General features: G+C 32.3%; 1 long non-coding RNA gene across 2 annotated transcripts; it reads left to right on the plus strand.

Annotated features, from left to right (window-relative positions):
• Positions 1-201: 201 nt before the first annotated feature.
• On the plus strand, positions 202-17623 carry LOC127729191 (uncharacterized). Of its 2 annotated transcripts, none has more exons than XR_007994541.1 (5): positions 202-554; positions 11663-11717; positions 13009-14672; positions 15030-15129; positions 16525-17623. It is a non-coding gene; the product is annotated as an uncharacterized LOC127729191 (long non-coding RNA). The 2 variants fall into 2 exon arrangements; XR_007994540.1 differs by lacking the exon at positions 202-554 and adding an exon at positions 4572-4895.
• Positions 17624-21656: the final 4033 nt, after the last annotated feature.

The raw sequence follows: 21656 nt of genomic DNA on the forward strand, positions 1-21656 counted from the left end.
TAATGGTGACCTATAGTTGCTAACACAAAACTTAATGGCTAAACAAAGAAAAAGAAGGAAACATTTTCGTTGAACATGTTGAAAGGAAGTCTTTGTTCAATGAATTCTTAAAATAAAGAAGACGTTATTTTGTAATCATGCGTATCGACTTCCTCATACAGAGGTTATTTTACTTTGCTATATTACGTACCGACTTTAAATAAAACTGTTATCCGTAGGTATAACTTAAATAAGAAGTTGATTTCTGTGAGTGTGTGCAAGTCAGAATGTGGACACCGAACGATATTGAGTTGTTACCTAACGAAGAAAGAAGCGATGACGAAAGACGGTTACATGTAGAGGGCAATATGTGGTCCAATGGTATAAATGTCCTTCACGCAGAGAGCATACAAGTTGCTAATTCTAATGTTGACCAAAGTGAGCAAGTACAAAGACAAACTACTTTATGTGGAGTTGGCTGGGATATAAAGCACACAATTCTTGTCATTTTAGTTATATCATCCATTCTTATTATGATAACTACTTTTTCTGTTGTTTTATCTAAATGTTCACAGGTAAGAATATTAACCATAAGATATAATTTATCCGTATGTTTAGCTTTGTAGTAGTAAATCGCAGTTTTAATAGTCTGCAAATAGACTGTTTTATGTTTTGGGAAGCAGAGTTTTAGCGGTTTTGTTATTTTTATCTAACAACACAAGTAATGATAAATACTGGCGCATTTGTAGATAATTATATATTGAGCAACAAAATGTTAAAACGACCTATAGAATGCTTTAATGTAATATTCCCTACTGCCGAACTTCACCTATAGAAAATATCATTTGAAGTATCAACGGCGAGTGTCTTAGCGTGTATAAGTGCATTGACAACAATTCTACACGCAAATAGGGGAAAATGGAATTTACCTTCGATATAAAATTGTTCATTCCGTTTTTGTGTTGTTCTTCCGAAATAATTTTAGGATAAGCATAATTATGTTTTGGACATGTTGTCATTTGTTTAAACTTTTCTTGCACATCTTTTGTATGTTGAATTAATGATAAATACTAATGTTGTATTCAGCAATAGATAAATGTATTAGACCTACTAAGCATTGAAATTGCAAGAATACTATCCGAGGGTGCAGTTAAAGTGAAAGGTCCGAAGGGCAGTACACAATTACCTCAGCTGAGGCTATTATATCGCATAGAAATGCTAAGTAACATTATTGTTAGCATGCTCTCAATATTTAAGCTAACTATTATAAACTTAAACCCAAAATATCCATTATTTGAACTTAACCATGACACCGAAGAAAATTTCTTTAATTTTCTTAGGCTTCTTGAACATACTATTGATTGACGGATTGAACAACTACTATAAAAAAATAGCTGTACTAACTATCAGACAATTGAACGCTTATGGTAACTTTTTGCTGACACAAAGAATCTTATTGAATGTATATATATATAAGAAAAAAACACTACCACAGAAAAAGTAATACTTTAAAAGTTGAACTTCAAATGGATATAATGTTACACGGGTAACCACACATGGTTTCAATTTGGTTTTGTGAAATGATTCTCGTCGTTTTATTTTCTATCGTAAATACTTTGTGATCAGGTGAACTTTATGAACTAACTTCGATATTCATATCATGTTGTTTTTTGTGATTATTTTTTTGGGAAAGTGTAATATCTTGAACTGCACTGGATTGGACTGTAGACTGGACTGTAGACTGGACTGTAAACATGACTGTAGACAAAACTGGACTGTGGACCGGACTGGACTGGACACAATTCTTTATGTGATTGTCCAACATCAAGAGCTAGTTATTCAGTGGTTGTAATTGATTGCTGTCTTTAGTATTTGTTTTTCGTTTATTTGTATGTCCTACATTAAGGCAACAGTAGTTTATTGATTTTTAAATTAAAAAAAAATAGATTAAGAAACCAAATCAGGTACCTAACAAAAACTGAGGCATTCACATGTAACTCCAAGAGTGGAGAGATCGGATGCGTCGGCATTGGTAAAAGTCTTTTGTTGTACATGCATCACCCGCTATCATAAAATAGGTCGTTGGTTTTACCGTTGAATGCTTTCATATTTTGACTTGTAAGTATCTTTAAAAGCTTACTATTTGATACGAGGTTTTCCTGATTGTTGAAGGTATAATGGTGACCTATAGTTGCTAACACAAAACTTAATGGCTAAACAAAGAAAAAGAAGGAAACATTTTTTTTTTTAATTTTAGTCGTTGAACATGTTGAAAGGAAGACTTTGTTCAATGAATTCTTAAAATAAAGAAGACGTAATTTGGTAATCATGCGTATCGACTTCCTCATACAGAGGTTATTTTACTTTGCTATATTACGTACCGACTTTAAATAAAACTGTTATCCGTAGGTATAACTTAAATTAGAAGTTGATTTCTGTGAGTGTGTGCAAGTCAGAATGTGGACACCGAACGATATTGAGTTGTTACCTAACGAAGAAAGAAGCGATGACGAAAGACGGTTACATGTAGAGGGCAATATGTGGTCCAATGGTATAAATGTCCTTCACGCAGAGAGCATACAAGTTGCTAATTCTAATGTTGACCAAAGTGAGCAAGTACAAAGACAAACTACTTTATGTGGAGTTGGCTGGGATATAAAGCACACAATTCTTGTCATTTTAGTTATATCATCCATTCTTATTATGATAACTACTTTTTCTGTTGTTTTTTCTAAATGTTCACAGGTAAGAATATTAACCATAAGATATAATTTATTCGTATGTTTAGCTTTGTAGTAGTAAATCGCAGTTTTAATAGTCTGCAAATAGACTGTTTTATGTTTTGGGAAGCAGAGTTTTAGCGGTTTTGTTATTTTTATCTAACAACACAAGTAATGATAAATACTGGCGCATTTGTAGATAATTATATATTGAGCAACAAAATGTTAAAACGACCTATAGAATGCTTTAATGTAATATTCCCTACTGCCGAACTTCACCTATAGAAAATATCATTTGAAGTATCAACGGCGAGTGTCTTAGCGTGTATAAGTGCATTGACAACAATTCTACACGCAAATAGGGGAAAATGGAATTTACCTTCGATATAAAATTGTTCATTCCGTTTTTGTGTTGTTCTTCCGAAATAATTTTAGGATAAGCATAATTTATGTTTTGGACATGTTGTCATTTGTTTAAACTTTTCTTGCACATCTTTTGTATGTTGAATTAATGATAAATACTAATGTTGTATTCAGCAATAGATAAATGTATTAGACCTACTAAGCATTGAAATTGCAAGAATACTATCCGAGGGTGCAGTTAAAGTGCAAGGTCCGAAGGGCAGTACACAATTACCTCAGCTGAGGCTATTATATCGCAAAGAAATGCTAAGTAACATTATTGTTAGCATGCTCTCAATATTTAAGCTAACTATTATAAACTTAAATCCAAAATATCCATTATTTGAACTTAACCATGACACCGAAAAAAATTTCTTTAATTTTCTTAGGCTTCTTGAACATACTATTGATTGACGGATTGAACAACTACTATAAAAAATAGCTGTACTAACTATCAGACAATTGAACGCTTATGGTAACTTTTTGCTGACACAAAGAATCTTATTGAATGTATATATATATAAGAAAAAAACACTACCACAGAAAAAGTAATACTTTAAAAGTTGAACTTCAAATGGATATAATGTTACACGGGTAACCACACATGGTTTCAATTTGGTTTTGTGAAATGATTCTCGTCGTTTTATTTTCTATCATAAATACTTTGTGATCAGGTGAACTTTATGAACTAACTTCGATATTCATATCATGTTGTTTTTTGTGATTATTTTTTTGGGAAAGTGTAATATCTTGAACTGCACTGGATTGGACTGTAGACTGGACTGTAGACTGGACTGTAAACATGACTGTAGACAAAACTGAACTGTGGACCGGACTGGACTGGACACAAATTCTTTATGTGATTGTCCAACATCAAGAGCTAGTTATTCAGTGGTTGTAATTGATTGCTGTCTTTAGTATTTGTTTTTCGTTTATTTGTATGTCCTACAATAAGGCAACAGTAGTTTATTGATTTTTAAATTAAAAAAAAATAGATTAAGAAACCAAATCAGGTACCTAACAAAAACTGAGGCATTCACATGTAACTCCAAGAGTGGAGAGATCGGATGCGTCGGCATTGGTAAAAGTCTTTTGTTGTACATGCATCACCCGCTATCATAAAATAGGTCGTTGGTTTTACCGTTGAATGCTTTCATATTTTGACTTGTAAGTATCTTTAAAAGCTTACTATTTGATACGAGGTTTTCCTGATTGTTGAAGGTATAATGGTGACCTATAGTTGCTAACACAAAACTTAATGGCTAAACAAAGAAAAAGAAGGAAACATTTTTTTTTTTAATTTTAGTCGTTGAACATGTTGAAAGGAAGACTTTGTTCAATGAATTCTTAAAATAAAGAAGACGTAATTTGGTAATCATGCGTATCGACTTCCTCATACAGAGGTTATTTTACTTTGCTATATTACGTACCGACTTTAAATAAAACTGTTATCCGTAGGTATAACTTAAATTAGAAGTTGATTTCTGTGAGTGTGTGCAAGTCAGAATGTGGACACCGAACGATATCGAGTTGTTACCTAACGAAGAAAGAAGCGATGACGAAAGACGGTTACATGTAGAGGGCAATATGTGGTCCAATGGTATAAATGTCCTTCACGCAGAGAGCATACAAGTTGCTAATTCTAATGTTGACCAAAGTGAGCAAGTACAAAGACAAACTACTTTATGTGGAGTTGGCTGGGATATAAAGCACACAATTCTTGTCATTTTAGTTATATCATCCATTCTTATTATGATAACTACTTTTTCTGTTGTTTTATCTAAATGTTCACAGGTAAGAATATTAACCATAAGATATAATTTATTCGTATGTTTAGCTTTGTAGTAGTAAATCGCAGTTTTAATAGTCTGCAAATAGACTGTTTTATGTTTTGGGAAGCAGAGTTTTAGCGGTTTTGTTATTTTTATCTAACAACACAAGTAATGATAAATACTGGCGCATTTGTAGATAATTATATATTGAGCAACAAAATGTTAAAACGACCTATAGAATGCTTTAATGTAATATTCCCTACTGCCGAACTTCACCTATAGAAAATATCATTTGAAGTATCAACGGCGAGTGTCTTAGCGTGTATAAGTGCATTGACAACAATTCTACACGCAAATAGGGGAAAATGGAATTTACCTTCGATATAAAATTGTTCATTCCGTTTTTGTGTTGTTCTTCCGAAATAATTTTAGGATAAGCATAATTTATGTTTTGGACATGTTGTCATTTGTTTAAACTTTTCTTGCACATCTTTTGTATGTTGAATTAATGATAAATACTAATGTTGTATTCAGCAATAGATAAATGTATTAGACCTACTAAGCATTGAAATTGCAAGAATACTATCCGAGGGTGCAGTTAAAGTGCAAGGTCCGAAGGGCAGTACACAATTACCTCAGCTGAGGCTATTATATCGCATAGAAATGCTAAGTAACATTATTGTTAGCATGCTCTCAATATTTAAGCTAACTATTATAAACTTAAATCCAAAATATCCATTATTTGAACTTAACCATGACACCGAAAAAAATTTCTTTAATTTTCTTAGGCTTCTTGAACATACTATTGATTGACGGATTGAACAACTACTATAAAAAATAGCTGTACTAACTATCAGACAATTGAACGCTTATGGTAACTTTTTGCTGACACAAAGAATCTTATTGAATGTATATATATATAAGAAAAAAACACTACCACAGAAAAAGTAATACTTTAAAAGTTGAACTTCAAATGGATATAATGTTACACGGGTAACCACACATGGTTTCAATTTGGTTTTGTGAAATGATTCTCGTCGTTTTATTTTCTATCATAAATACTTTGTGATCAGGTGAACTTTATGAACTAACTTCGATATTCATATCATGTTGTTTTTTGTGATTATTTTTTTGGGAAAGTGTAATATCTTGAACTGCACTGGATTGGACTGTAGACTGGACTGTAGACTGGACTGTAAACATGACTGTAGACAAAACTGGACTGTGGACCGGACTGGACTGGACTCTCACATGTTTATTAGATTTAATAACGTGCACTTATTTTTTGTTTGATTATTTGTTTTTCTTGTTTATAACGACTGTACTTGAAGCTGTTTTATTCAATAGTATAATTTGAATTAATAATCTGTCTGTAATTAAACGTTGCATTAATTGATGACATTCGACCTCCCGAACTGATGCCTTTTATCTATCAAGTTACAGATTGGAATGTCAGCATCAATGTAATCATATAAATTATCCTATATTCGGTATTGTTATGTGTGTTATACAGTTCTATTTCATTTATAATTTATAAAATTATTATTGTGTATAATTATCAGAATAAATAAACGGTACCAATTGTTCTGCACGATGCGCATTTCGACCATCAATGTTTTCTTTTCAGTAATGCTCGGGGTAAAAATATTTGAAAATCATTGAGTAATTAGGTTGAGCTCATAAATACCGAAGACAAAAAATATCGAGTATAAGAGTACAGAAAGTTAGTTTAAGACAAAAACTGCTAATAGATAAATAATCTTCTCCCGGACAAAAGTATCAATCCGTGCACATCCAACGAATTTAGTGAATAGACTAAACAGTCTAAAATAAATCAAGATATTGTACAATGCCAAAATAATAAATTCCCACTACATTGTCATGTTGATAATATAAATGAGTTGGAATAAAATACACCTATCACACAGGATAAATGTAAAATGTCAAAAAAATATTTAGAATGAAGAAAATGGATATAATCAAATGTATTTTAGAAAGATGTGGTTTGATTTCCAATGAGACAAACACCCACTAGATACTAAATGAGTACTTTGTTTCAAATAAAGATAATTAAAGATAAAGATATGTTTATTCCAGTGAACGGGCCTATGATGAGTTAAGTTATTTTAAAAATGGTATTAAAATATACATATGTGCCCAACCTAAATACTTCTGTAAAACTGATGCAGTCAGAAGAATAAACAAAGATATATTCAAAAACTTAAAGAGTAATTCCTTTAACTAAAATTGAGAATGAAAACGGGGAATGTGTCAAAGAGACAACAACCCGACCAAAGAGCAGAAAACAGCCGAATGCAATCAATGGGTCTTCAACATAGCAAGAAAATCAGAGGCGGGCTTCAGCTGGCCCCTAAACAAAATGTGTACTAGTTCAATGAAAATGGACGTCACACTAAAATTCAAAACATACAAATGAACTAAAATTAAAAAACTTACAAGACTAAAAAGGCCAGAGGCTTCTGATTTGGGACAGGCGCAAAACATGCGGCGGGGTTAAACATGTTTTGTGAGATCTCAACCCTCCCCTATACCTCTAGCCAATGTAGAATAAACAAACACAAAGCAATACGCACAGTAAAACTCAGTTTAAAAGAAGTCCGAGTCCGATGTCAGAATAGGTTACAAAAGAAACTAAGCAAAATGACAATGGTACATAAATTAACAAGGGACTACTAGCAGTTACTGACATGCCAGCTCCAGACCTCAATTAAACTGGCCCCAAAAATGACTAGTGTAAAACCTTTCAAACAGGAAAACCAACGGTCTAATCTATATAAAAACGAGAAACGAGAAACACTTATGAACCACATCAACAAACGACAACCACTGAACATCAGGTTCCTGGCTTAGGACAGGTGCAAACTAATGCAGCGGGTTTAAACGTTTTAATAGGCGCCAACCTTCACCTTACCTGAAACAATAGTGTAACATCACAAATAGAAAGACACTCTATAAAATATCAATTGAAATGGCTTAACTCAATCAAAAGACATATAAACAATAACAAGTGAACATACACTGAACGAATAAATTTGATCTATGACACAATGTAAATACAAAATGAATAAAACAAGGGGGTTAGATGTAAAACAATATCAAAAAGACAACCATAACCTTGGACAAAATGCCGCCAAATAAAACAACGTACACAGGTAAATAAAAACAATTTTGTTGTAAGGTATACATGGAGTACGGAAATAATTTTTACAAAATAAATAATTTTGTTGTTCCTAGTGCGAGAACAAAAGTGAAAATTTATCGTCATACTAAACTCTTATCAAAGGTGGTATATATTAAAAATAGTGAGACTAGATATAACACTGAATAAGTAAACATTAAATAACAAAAATACATTACAAATTGTATCAACAGGTCAAATTAACACGAAAGTACGATTTGAGAGTACTCGCTGTTACTGAAAGCTAGTTAAAAGCCAAAAACAATTAATAATAAAAAAATAATGCATCAGAGACTAAAATCAATCAAAACACATTACACGGATTTAGTGTGTTAACGTCATGGACAGTCAAAGTAGACATGACTTGTGCAATGCCAAAATAAAAGTATCGACAGGCAGTAGGATAGTTAACCTGTTAATAAATATGTATATATAGAAAATGAACGTGGATGCGTATTTATACATCCCAAAAAACCATTTGAAAAGAATACAACTTTGTTATGTTTTAATTTGCTGATGAAAAAAATCGATATTTGTGTCAATGTAAACTATATTCAAATATCTAATTACAACATTGGTAAGATAACCTTTACTAATAAGTTCGTTTAAAGGTTCGATGAGTTTACACGGATCACATAGTGATTTCCGCGCTTTTAGTACAATATTACCGTAAAATTTAGGATGTGAAATACCGTTTTTAATAAGTTTTCTACAGGTACAGCGAAATTTACTAGTCAAATCTTTGTATCTATGAAAGAATTTAGTAAAAGTTTTAAGCAATTTATGGTAACGAAATCCCTGACTTAATAATTTACCAGTGATGCATTGATTACGTCCGTTAAAATCTATGACATCACTACACACACGGGCATAACGAACGAGTTGGGATATATAAACACCGTATGATGGGGCCAAAGGAACATCGCCGTCTGAAAAGGGAAAATTAACAATAGGGAAAGAAAAATCGTCTCTATTGTCGTAAATTTTAATATGGAGTTTCCCTTTAAAAATTGAAATGTCTAAATCTAGAAAAAGCCAACTACTGCTGTTTATGTTAGATTTATTTAAAGTAAGTTCCTTTTGGTAAATTTTGGTAGTATATCTAGAGAACTCTGGATTATTGAACGAAAAAATATCATCAAGATAACGGTAGGTATTGTTGAACGTATCAACCAAATGTTACAATGACGTGTCTTTGCTGAGTTTGGTCATAAACTGAGATTCATAGCAATACAGGAATAAATCTGCTATTAAAGGGGCGCAGTTAGTGCCCATAGGAATACCTACTACCTGTCGATACATTTCATCGCCGAAACGTACATATATGTTGTCCAGGAGTAAATTTAAAGCTTCTATCATATCTTTACATTTCCAGTAATTGTATCTAGCATACTTTCCTTTTCCGTTACAGAAAAAGGCTTTAAACGAGTTACAGTAAATAAATTTGCAATGAGATTTTTCAAAAAACCATTTAATTAAATATGAAAACTTTTTCTTGATAAGATTGTGTGGAAGTGTAGAGTAGAGAGTAGAAAAATCATAACTGTCAACAGAATTAAAAGGACCATCAAAAGCACGTATTTTATCTAAAATCTCTAATGAATTTTTAACACTCCATAAATAATTAATACCATTATTTTCAGAAGCTTTATAACAAAAATTAATAACAAGTTCTTTGATAGTAGTAAGGGAGGTAGTTAGAAGAACTGACAGATCAGTAGTAGAACACTTACTAGATGCGGAGATGAAACGGAACCAGGTAACCAGGTAACCAGTACATAGTCGGGACTTTCAAATGTTCGGAAGAGGCTTTAAGCTGGGTAGTGGCAGTGATATGCTTGTTTACAATTTGACTCTCTGTGGAGCGTACGGACCAGAATGTAGACGAATTGTTAATTTCGTTTTGGAGAACTTCCGTGTAGTATATGCGTCACACCACAACTACATAATTGGCTGCTTTGTCTGCCGGTACGAACACAAACCGCTTTGCGAGTACTTGGAGTTTATTTTTTATTCTAGAAATGGGTATATCATGGACCCTATTATTAACTTCAGAATTGTTTTCAAAATGAGCTATATGAATTATGTCTTCATCATATGAAAATCAAGCACAATCCCTCCCGTTAGGGGTTTCGTATCATACCATTATAAAATATATAAGAACATAACCCGTATCATGCCAACAACTGGATTGAGAATAAATGTGTTTTTTCCGATGCAAAGACCCTATGAGTGAATCAATATTAATACCAAAATATGCCATCTTTAATGATCTGACAACAGTATCATAACTATATCCCTTCCGAATAAGTCTGTTTAAAGGTTTGGTTAGCTTTTGAGGTGAATGTCGACATTTTTGTGCTTTGTATAGAATATTACCATAAAGGATTGGATGTGAAATACCTGAACGTATAAGATGTCTGCATGCTGATTTATATTTACGAATGATGTCCTTGTACCGATGATAAAATTAAGTAAATGTTTTGACTAGTTTGTGATATCGAAAACCCTGGTGTAATATTTTTTCAGTAATACAGAAGTTTCTTTCGTTAAAATCAAATACGTTGTTACATACACGAGAGAATCGAACAAGTTGAGATATATAAACACCATAAGATGGTGACGAGGGAAAGTCACCATCTTAAAATGGATAATTAACAATAGGAAATGAAAAATCATCTCTTTTATCATAAATTTTGGTGTTAAGCTTCCCATTAAAATTTTGGTGTTAAGCTTCCCATTAAAGATATAGATATCAAGATCCAGGAAAGGGCAGTGTTCGGTGTTAGTATTAGCTTTATTTAAAGTCAGTTCAGCAGGATAAATTTCTTTAGTGTACATACTGAAGTCGTCCCTATTGAGAGCCAATATATCAGCCAAATATCTAAAAGTGTTATTAAATTTTTGTATCAGATGTTGTTTCGATGGGTCTTTGCTATAACATGAGTATTTGATGAGGTTGGGCTCATGTTGTAAATTTAATGCCGTGCACAATGAAAAAAAAATTAGATGAGTTATACCAAAAAATATTTTATTTAACTAAACTGTTAGAAGTTCAGTGTTGTTTAAGAAACAATTTAGTCTTCATGAAGACAATGGCGTGTAATGTACTAGTATAATATAATTCATTGTGTTATCATTAGAATGAATCTCAGTTTCAGAGGTCTTTATCTTTATCTTTAAGTACAAAAACATAAGTTTTGGAAATGAAATAAAACAAGGTGATAATTGTATTGCACACACACATTAGAACATACAATACAGGATAGTTTATCTGTCCTTGTGTTTGCCTCATTTGATAAAATGTTTGCTGATATTCCAATCTGTAAATAAATAAAAACTATCTGTTCGGGATTTTTTCAGTTATATAACTTCTTATGATAGGCAGATTATAAATTCGAATTATATCACTGAATAAAACAGCATCAAGTACAGTCGTCATAAAACAAGAAGATAACAAAGGATAAAATGTTATTATAAAAATATACATGTGAGATACCAGTTCAGTCGAGTCAACAGTTTATAGTACATCCCAGTCTAAGATCCCAGTCCAGCCCATTAAGGATTTTGCCTATTTTTTTTTATTGCAGACTGTGTATGTTTACCCAAAGGCTGACACAGATAGAACGAAGAGCAATAATTCATGTAAATATGATTCTGTCTTGTTATGCCCTGACTAGCTACGACAGAGGGAAAGCACATTATTTCCGGCCTATGTGTCCGATTGGCCATTATTATTTCTTTTCTTTTATGTTTAAGGTTCATGTTTTGGTTTATGTATTTTACAGTAAAGTTCTCACCACAACAACTTATACCCGTTCGTCCTTCAACAATGAGCAAAATTCAAATCGTTAAGTCAGCTTTAATAAGCACCAGCAAGAATTGTGAAACAATTCAAACGTGAAAACGAACGGCCTGATTTTTGACTTAACTATAAAAAAAAATATGACAGACAGCATCAAACAGCACATAGAGACAGACACATAAATAAAAGTGTGTTAATCGTGTTTGTGAGCGATCAACCTGCCGCTAACAAGGAACAATGGTGTTACAGCACAACATAAGAACAAACTGTCAAAACCAGTTGAAAATGACTTGATTCGTCAGATTGGCAGGAACCAGAGAAAACAAAAAACTTACATAAATACAGATGACACACAATATCGGTCTTAGAATATAGAAAGTTTGTTCAAAGCCAATTACAACTTATAAATAGATAATCTTCTCCCGCCCAAACGAATTTAGTGATGTGACTAAACATTCTAAAATAAATAAAGATCTTGTACAATGCCAAAATAAAAAAATTCCACTACATAGTCATGTTGATAATGTCAATGAATTAGAACAAATGCGTATATGAACATTACATCCATTATACTGGATAAATGTAAAATTGCGAATAAATCTTCAGAATGAAGAATATGGATATAATCAAAATGTAATTCAACTACTCACAATAATTTGATATACAAATGAGAAACAGGTTAAACATTTATTTAATGGCATTCTTTGAATAGTTGACTTGATTTACAAACACAATACTATAATCCACATTTGGTTTCCAATATAACGTACTGTTTTTCAAATATGCTAAATACATTGTGGATATAAGATTTCAAATAAAATAATATATATTTCAAGTTTAGATAGATGAAGACTGTCTTAAACATTAAAGGAAAGTAGCAACTTCAATGAATTCAGAAATACAACATTTTCTTCCATTTGAGATATTTTTAGTGTGCTAAAAGACAGAAGCTTTGAACAAACGAAATAAACAAGTCTTATGAATAAAGTAGATGTAATTTTAATAACTTGTAAGAAACGATAAAAGCTTAACAAATATGTATCATTTATACTTGTCCGTTTTGTAGCTGATATCAGTACACATACGTGGTATAGGTATACAAAAATAATAGTGATTTTCATCTATTTTTAGTTTATTGGTCATTGCATTTACCTACAACGTCAACTACTGGGTCACTGATTCTTAAAACATTTCTGCCTCATTCTGGAAATTTCACATTTGATTTTCATCCAGAACAAGAAATATCCGTCGACAAGATTTGCGATGACAGCAACTCAAATAATGATTTGATGGCGTACCGATTAATTTGCAACTCAACTCTTCATGATATTCAATGTGAATCTCGCAGTTTATGTGAGGGATATTGTAACACTCACAACATTAGTACATCAATGCCGTCGCTTGTTAAATACAACATTCACAGTGTCTGTGTTGAAGCTGGAGGCTTGATTGTACTTTCAGAGCATTGATTTTGTTTTATTTGCTCTTTTTTATTTGTTGCTTATTTTTATTTTTTGTAAAGGTGTTTTTTTTCTTTATTTGATATACAACTAGAATTGTAGTAAAAATCATCAAAGAAATTTCAATTCTATTCAGTTTTCAAATTTTTCTTATTTAAATTAATTTTCAAATAAAAAAAAACATGATTTCACAAAAAAGAGAAGATGAAATTTAGCGATCTGAGCTAAGTTGCTATGTTGTAATTAATTTCTTTCAAAACTGAAGTAAAATGAATAGGAAATTATAGTTTAGTTAACAATAATGGACATTATATATATCTTACAACTGTAGAGTTAATGCGAACTAAAAATATGGAAAAGGACGATTGAAAACTATTAGAAGTGGAGCATGATGAATTATACTATTATGGCAGGGATATACATTATAATCGTCTACAATGAATTTTAATTTACAGATTTATACTTTTGATGTTTGGTTGTGAATAATGGATATATTTATCAATTTTTTCTAAGATTATGGATCGATAAAAACTATACTAACAGTGCAATAAAACATGTACAATTTAATAAAAATCATTTGCAAGTTCAGACAAGGATTCTCCGCTCTGTTAATCAAACTGCTTTGTAGCAGCAAAAATCTCGAACTCTCGTCAACGTTCATGATTTTATGACCGTTGTACCTTGACACTTGCACACGGATTTACCAGCACCACAGTTCTGCTATAGAAAAGAAACAAGGTTGCACTTTATTGTTTTATTGACGTATTCCCAATATTTCCTTTTATTCATACATGAGAGTTTTGCAATCCTATAGCAGGATATTACCATGGATTGGGAACGTTGATCGGTTTTACATTGATCGTAGAAATATAACTTCCTAGTTAGAATGACGATATAAGCAAGTATATAATTAGATATATTGGACGAGGGAATACCTTATTTGTTATATTAGAAATTCCGGAATACCTGTATCTAAATATAGTCGGAAATTTGTATACAAGGTATATATAAAATGTTAAAGATCAACATAACAGAAATGAAATCACAAATACACTTATATTCCTTAAAACCCCATGATACTATAGTACGGGAAAAAAGGATAAGAAATCATCAAGACAAGCTTATTCAAAGGACACTAGTGAAAAGTTTATCAATGACGGGAATACTACGAGAAAAAGATATGAAAAGTTGGTTGATATTAGAGAAATATTAAATGACACAAACCAATTGAAAGAAAAACAACCATGCTGTTTTTGGACATGTGGTTGTTTATCTGTTATAATTATAGTGTCTTTGATCATAACCATTCCATATCTAGTAAAATGTGATGCTAAGGTAAGAACAGTACAATTTTATTAACTTTTCTTAAATCTTCATTATAACTTTTTGCTAGGGAAAATTCGAAACTTCTTTTATATTCACCATTTTTCCGATGTTTACATCTTAAATTAAGAAAAAAAACATCATTTATCTATCAGTGTTATTTCAAAGCTGCATTGCCCTGTTATATATATTTATTCCGTGAGATACTTCAAACGATTCTATAAATAAATAAAATAAAATAAATAAATAAAATAAGTATGACTACTTAGTTTTATCGGTATGCAACTGTCTCAGGTTTACTTGTCTAAAATCATTTATTTAGTAGTTTTGATAACAATAGTTAGTTAAGTTGAATAAATATGATTGTAGGAAACGTATTGCAATGCTACCATCTCAAACAATACTCACCATATTTCCAATTGTGCAGAATACTCAAAGGTGCACGAATACAATACATTACACCCAGAACGTGAGTATTTTTAAAATTGTCTTAGTATATATAAAAAGGAATATGTGGTATGATTGCCAATGAGACAACTCTCCACAAAAGACAAAATGACACAGAAATTAACAAATATAGGTCACCGTACGGCCTTCAACGATGAGCAAAGCCCATACCGCATAGTCAGCTATGAAAGGCCGCAAGTTGGCAAATGTAAAAAAATTCAAACGAGAAAGCTAACGGCCTAATTTATGTACAAATAATGAACGAAAAACAAATATATAACACAGCACCAAACGACAACCACTGAATTACAGGCTCCTGACTTGGGACAGGCACATACATAATGTGGCGGGGTTCAACATGTTAGCGGACGCCCAACCCTCACCCTAACCTGGGACAGTGGTGTAACAGTACAACATGAGAACAAACTATAAAAATCATTTGACAAAGGCGTAACTTATCAGATGGATACAAATAGAAATACATCTAACAAAAACACAGAGTAGACGAGGACGGGTACTTGTACATCCCAACAACAAAAAGACACTAACTACAGATCTGAGAGTACTCGCAGTTACTGACAGCTAGTTCAAAGCCAATAACAACTAATAAAAATCATGTATCTAAGACTAAATTATCAATCAGTACACATCCAACATCAAATGGATTTAGTATAAAGACGTCATAAACAGTCAGAGAAGAACATGAACTTTTGCAATGACAATATACAGGTCTCGACAGATTGTAGACCCATGAATGTGTATATATATAACAATAATATTTAGTTTGCTTTTAATTTACTGATGACAAAATCAATATTATAAAGACGTTACAGTCAAAGAAAAAACATGACCTAGTTTTGTCGAAGCAAACTTTTACTGCATTTTCAATAAGTCCAAGCTAGCTAAAATAAAGGCGAAAGATCAAACACAAGACTGAGCAACACGAACCCCACCATAAACCGGGGATAATTTCAGGTGCTCCAGAAGGGTACTCAGATCCTGATCCACATGTGGCAGCCGTCATGTTGCTCATGAAATTACAAACCTCGGTAGGCTAAGGTAGAGAGAAATTGTACGGAAGCATAATTTTATTAGCGCCACACATTTTTTTTTAATTTCTTCCTTTGTTTGCGTTTTAACGCAAACCTTTGCAAAATAACGCAAACGTTTGCGAAATAACGCAACCATTGCGTGATAACGCAAACCTTTGCAAAATAACGCAAACGTTTGCGAAATAACGCAACCATTGCGTAATAACGCAAACCTTTGCGAAATAACGAAAACATTTGCGATATTTTTATTATTAGGCTATCATTTGGAACCTTATATGTCAATGAATCTTTTTTTAATGGAAACTATAAGCTATGGAGTATCTGTTTTTCGATAAGTCTAAAATGATGTTATTTCTCTTTTATAGCATTTTGCCAGTTTCCGTTTCCACGAAGTCAAGTGAGCTTCATGAAGTGTTTTCTTCCCTTAAAAGGAGAATATACTTTAGATTGTGTTTTTCACAAAGTTAAGGAAGTGAAACGCATTTGCTCCTTAAATGATACTGATTACCACTTTAAGCTGGACTGTGCCGGAACTGATGAAAATTGTTCCCCTGCCTGCTTTGAGAACTGTACACATTATTCCATTACAATACCTACACCTAGCATCCTATTACTTGAAATAAGTGATACTTGTTTAGAAGAAGATGGTCACATCGCAATTTGGAATGCCACGATTCATAAAATGGGTTAGCGTTTTACTTAACCATTTTGAAAATTGGTCATAATGATAGTTTTGGGTAAAAAATATTTGCATTTAAAATTATCATTTCTACAAGAACCTGTTATTTTTCTATCATCATCTGGAATGTCACTACTACTTATACGTACTTCGTGTGTAACGTTCATAACTTGTCTTTTAACCAATAATGTGCATACAGACTTCGGATAAACAAGTCGTTTAAGTCTCAAGTACTGTGGATTCATTTTTATTTTTAGAATACCAATTTTCCTGAATTACGAGGGTACAGGTAAACAACAAATATATATGTTCAAGGAAGTACAAATTGTCTATACATTGTAGGTTTATATGCAGACTTTCACCAAAAAACGAAATCAAATGTCCACGAAAGTTTCCTCAATTCACGAAAATTGGTATCCTTGCTTTTTATTATTTATTTTTGTTTGAATGTTTGTTTGATTCGTATAGCTTTCTGTTGTTTTTATCTCAATGTTCTAACGTATTCTATATTTTAAAATCTATTTTATTCTGCATACATGTTTTCAAAAATATGACTTAAGTTGTGCTTTTAAATTTATTTGACATTTTTATCAACATACCATGCATTTCATGTATATGTTTCAACAATTGTGTTGTTTTCATGACTTGTGTATGTGTTTATGTATTTTATTATTTAGTCGATTTGAATAGCTCACGGGAGCTTATGTTTTTTGTTTACTGAATATCGACTGTAAATAAAACTTTGAATTGAATGGGTACCCATGACAATAAATGAATCCACAGTATGTCACTGTGTAGTTGATTTATAAATCAGTACAAAAAATACAGACTTCTCGGAGACATAAGACCGTAATACACTCATGTTGCTTTAAATATAAAAAAAAATGGTATGACTGCCAATGGGACCACTTTCCACAATATATCAAATGACGTAGAAGTTAGCAACTAAAGTTTTTCGTTATTTTGCAAAGATTTGCGTTATCCCGCAAAGGTTTAACGTTATTTCGCAAAGGTTTCGTTATATTGCAATGGTTTGCGTTATAACGCAAAGTTTTTCGTTATTTTGCAAACATTTGCGTTATCTCGCAAAGGTTAAAGTTATTTCGCAAAGGTTTGCGTTTCAACGCGAAGGTTTGCGTTATTTCGAAAAGGTTTACGTTAGAACACAACGGTTTGTGTTATACCTCAAAAGTTTGTGTTAAACGCAAACATAGGAAGAAATATAAAAAAAAAATGTGTGTCGCTATTTCGCTTCCGTAAAATTGTATGTGTGTATGTATATTGTTATTTAGTCAATTTGAATAGCTCACGGGAGCTTATGTTTTATGTTTACTGAAATGTTTTCTATAGTTTACTCAAATGATTTCTATAGTTTGTTCTTATGTTGTACTGTTACACCTCTGTCCCAGGTTAGGGTGAGGGTAGGCGCCTTCAAACTACTTTAACCACGCCACATTCTGTATGTGCCTGTCCCAAGTCAGGAGCCTGTAATTATCGGTTGTTGTTTATCATATTTGTTTTTCATGTATTGTTTTGTAGAGTGTGTTCTTGTTTTGTGTTGTTTCACCTCTGTCCCAGGTTAGGGGGAGGGTTTGGCGCCATTTAACTAGCTTAACCCCGCCACATTCTGTATGTGCCTGTCCCAAGATATGAGCCTGTTATTCAGTGGTTGTCGTTTATTGGCTGAGTTACATATTTGTTTTCCTTTCATTATTTTGTACATAAATTAGGCCGTTAGTTTACTCGTTTTAATTGTTTTACATTTGTCATTTCGGGGCCTTTTAAAGCTGGCTATGCGGAATGGGCTTTGTTTATTGTTGAAGGCCGTACAGTGACGTATATTTGTTAATTTCTGTGTCATCTAGTCCCTTGTGAACAGTTGTCTCATTGGCAATCATACCACATCTTCTTTTTTATACATATAGAAATGGGTGGGATTCTTGGCTATACTATCCGCTTATGGTTTGTTTCAACGTTCCTTATTGTTAGTTTTATTGAGTTTCAATGTATACGATATATTATAACATAGTTTAAAGTCTTTATCTTAAATGTCATTCAAAAGTGACATATTTTAAATATTTTTTACAAAAACAGCCAGATGTCGTCAGTCCACTCCCTATAAGTGATAGCCGTTGAATGACGATGTTAACAACCTCTTTGCGAAACCTTAGTAGATAGAAGAAACTTCCAAATAGAAAAACGATCACCCGGACAAGATCTATTAATAAGTCAACTTGCCGAAATTGATAGTTGACTCCTTCTACGAGTTATTGCCCTTCAATGGTGATTCCTACCTTTATATGTGTCTTAGTTAGAATCTATTGAAAATATACAGAAGCTGGAAAGTAGAAATAATCAACCGGACAAGGTTCCAAGATAAGACAAGATGGCGAAAAATCGTCTATTGACTTATTAAGATGAGTAATTCCCCTTGTATGATAATTTATACCCGTATTTGTGTTTTCATGCAGAAACTGCTATAAATAAACAGTTACAAAAATAGTGGATAACTTAAATCATCAACAGAACAAGATCTACTGTTTTAAGTCAACTGAAACCATCGAATGATGTACTAGTATATTGAAGGAAACTTTTAAATGTCAATATGAAACAGCAAGACAAGATCTAAAAATAAGTCAACATGAAAAACATTGTTAGCCGACTCCTTGTTTGGAGTGTTTAGTCTTTTATAATGTTTTACCGATATTTGTGTTTTATGCGGAATTTTGTTTATGAACTGTTTTGCATTTACCATTTAGTTCTTCGACATGGGATAACCACATTTAATATATGTGTAAGATTATTAGGGGTTACGAAGTAAACATCTATATAAGATGACCAGGGGTGACCACAGTCAACATCTGTGTAAGGTGAGCAGGTGTAACTAAAGTAAATATCTGAGTGAGTTGAACAGGGGAAATCAATTCCAATATATGTGTAAGTTGACCAGGTGTAACCAACATCTAAATAAAATAACAGACGTAACCTTAGTTTATATCTGTGTAAGAGGACCAAGGGTAACCAGAGGTCAATATTTGTGTTAGAAGATGAAGAGTAACCAAGTTAATTTGTATAAAGTGGTCAGAGTTTAAAAAATAGTCATTATCAATGTTAGTTGGTATCCAAATAGGAAGTTGAATAACGTACATTCATTTTTTAGCACATGTTACTACGCAAATGATACAATTTATAGAAGTGACCTCAAATCACCTTAAAGCAGAAATTTTAAACCTTGTGCGCCACAATCCCGTCTTCTTTTCCCTGAGCAGGAACTGTTACCCTACCGGAGTGTCTAAGATCATACCTAGTTTAGTTAGATATGAGTAACACCGTATTGTTTTCTGTGTTTGTAATGCTGTTTTTCTTTTAATCATATAAATTTTGGCCATGTTGGTGACTGTTCTTATTCGACTGATGTTTGTTTTTTGTCCAATTTTGGAATCTATTCCCTCCTTTTCTTTCGATAATTAAAATATCTGAGGTAATTTTCTTTCAGAAAGAGTTGCAGCTAGTCCAGCTGGTATTGTTTGTGTCTATAAATTCTATATTTTAAATCGATTATCAAATTAATTATCAAATAATAATACTTTTTTTAAATACATATGGTTACGATTTCCATTTCCGCGTTAGTTTTTGAGGTTTGGTCCTTCGGTTTTAAATCTTTGCTGTTTAATTAATTGCGTTGAATTGCCTTTGTTAATACATTTTAATAAACAGTATATGTAATATTTATGCAATGGTAAATCTCAGGGTAAGACACACGCGAAAATTAACCGATAATCGATATCTAGTACCCTTTTTTCTTTGTGAAGGATCTGTAGGAATTTTTCTTCAAATACGTTCCGTATGGACCAGCAACTGGTATTTACAAAGAAAAAGATCTTCCCGTACAGGAATGACGGTGTCCATTGCACCTTGAATAACACATTTTTTATAGTTCGTCATAAAGTATAACTCTTAACTGGGGTTTATCGGTACGTAACGATAATATCATCGGTTATCGGAGTAACTATTACTGTTTTATCAATCCAGTTTGCTTCTTAAAAGGGATGTCAGAACTTATACATAACGTGATTTGTATAAAGCAAACATAGACGTTATACTACTACTAAGTGTTTGACTAAGCACTACTATATTACTTACCAGTGTTGTCGCTTTTTTTTTGTAGAAATTTATCTTCTTCCCAAATTACATTTCAGTATAAAATAACAGGGTTACTTTCTATTTTCAGAGTTATCTGTGTAAGTCAATTGGTAATTATGATTTATGAATAATTCTTGTAGTCTTATTTTCTGTCTTTTCTGCTCTAATAAATTTACAATTTCTGATTATACCGCCTTATGGTATATTTTGTTGTATATTGTGATGCACCGGAAGATTTACAGGAATTCATTTTTTCTAAGTGAACAAGTTAGGAACCTGTAATGCAGTGGTTGTCGTTTGTTGGTGTATATCATATTTGTTTCTATTTTGAATTGTTTTACATTTTTTATTTCTAGGCCTTTTATAGCTTACTATGCGGTATGGGTTTTACGCATGTTTAAGGTCGTACGGTGGCCTTTTGAAATTGTCTATGATACCACATCTTCTTAATTTTATATAGCACGCCAATTTATCTCGTACGAAATGTAGATGACATAATAGACCCTTCTTGTCTACTTTCACCAACTGATAGATCATGGTTTTCCTTCTACGGTCAGAGAATGTTATTCATTGGACAATTGTTTTGTTCTGTGGATTCCCCATCTAAACTGAAGAATTTCTACGCACAAAATGACAGTGGGTTAAAACAATAGTGCCAAAATATTTGTCTATTGA

Source organism: Mytilus californianus, unplaced genomic scaffold, assembly GCF_021869535.1.
Source record: "Mytilus californianus isolate M0D057914Y unplaced genomic scaffold, xbMytCali1.0.p SCAF_2, whole genome shotgun sequence".
NCBI lineage: Eukaryota > Metazoa > Mollusca > Bivalvia > Mytilida > Mytilidae > Mytilus > Mytilus californianus.